Here is a 1,095-nt window from a genome sequence, read left to right as displayed (position 1 = left end):
AAGGAAAAAAAGCCCAAAACATATTTGCAATTAAAAAAAATCCTTGCCGCAAAGGAGCAGCCTGGTTTCACCCTCTCCAGGACGAACCTGTTTGTTCTCCTAGCAGTCCATGGAGTATTCAGGACTCTTCTCCCTCACCACAGTTCAAAGGCATCAGTTCTCCTTCTATCATCCCTAGTCTTGCCCAGGTCTCTGATGCATAGAGAAATAATAAAAACCCACAAATATTATATGATCTATTTATATAAAGAGATAACAAGATGAATAGCTAACAAAGTTTTCTGTACTGTGGTGGCTTGCATGGTGCTGGAAGCTATGCAGTACCATTCGCATTGCAAATACCAACAGGTTTCTGTGGACCTTCTGGACTAAGACTAGGAAAAAGGAATGGCCACTCACTTTTGAAATAATGAACCCTCAAAACCACTATGACTGGCAGGGAAATATTGCCCCATTTAGTGCTGGAAGATGAGCCTCTCAGGTTAGAAGACACTTAAAATGTAACTGAGAAAGAGCTGCCTCATCGACATAGAGTCTATCATAATGATAGGACCTTCAGCTGCTGATGTAGTGTGACTCAAAATGAGGAGGAATAGCTGCCGACATCCACTAGTTATTGGAACACAAAAATAATGATGGCAACAATGGATTTAAGGCGGTCCAGATTGTGGGGAAGCCATAAAATGAGGAAAAGTTCAGTCTGTTAGACAAAGGATAGATAGCAAATTTTAACATTTAACAAGAACAGCAGAGACAAGAAAGCTCCTTATGTAACACTTGAGTTTCTTTATATGGTGATGGAAATGGACATTTATTATGTCTCAGGGTTGCACAGCCAATGAATGCAATTGATGTCTATAAGATACACTTGTAGAAACTTGAATAGGCAAATGTTGTGGGACAGGAACTCTAGTGACTTAGTGGTTAAGGAGTTGTACTACCAATAGAAAGCCAGAAAATTCTAATCCATCTGTTGCTCAAAGGAAGAAATATGGGCAATCTTGTCCTGTGTGCTGTTTATGGCCTTTGAAAACTCACTGGAGTGTCAGCTATGAGTCAATTCCCACTCAACAGCAATCAGTAAGTCAAGTTGGT

The sequence above is a fragment of the Elephantulus edwardii genome, unplaced genomic scaffold (assembly GCF_000299155.1).
Source record: "Elephantulus edwardii isolate Elephantulus edwardi_28Jun2011 unplaced genomic scaffold, EleEdw1.0 scaffold00032, whole genome shotgun sequence".
Classification (NCBI taxonomy): domain Eukaryota; kingdom Metazoa; phylum Chordata; class Mammalia; order Macroscelidea; family Macroscelididae; genus Elephantulus; species Elephantulus edwardii.
This window is presented reverse-complemented; position numbering follows the sequence as displayed.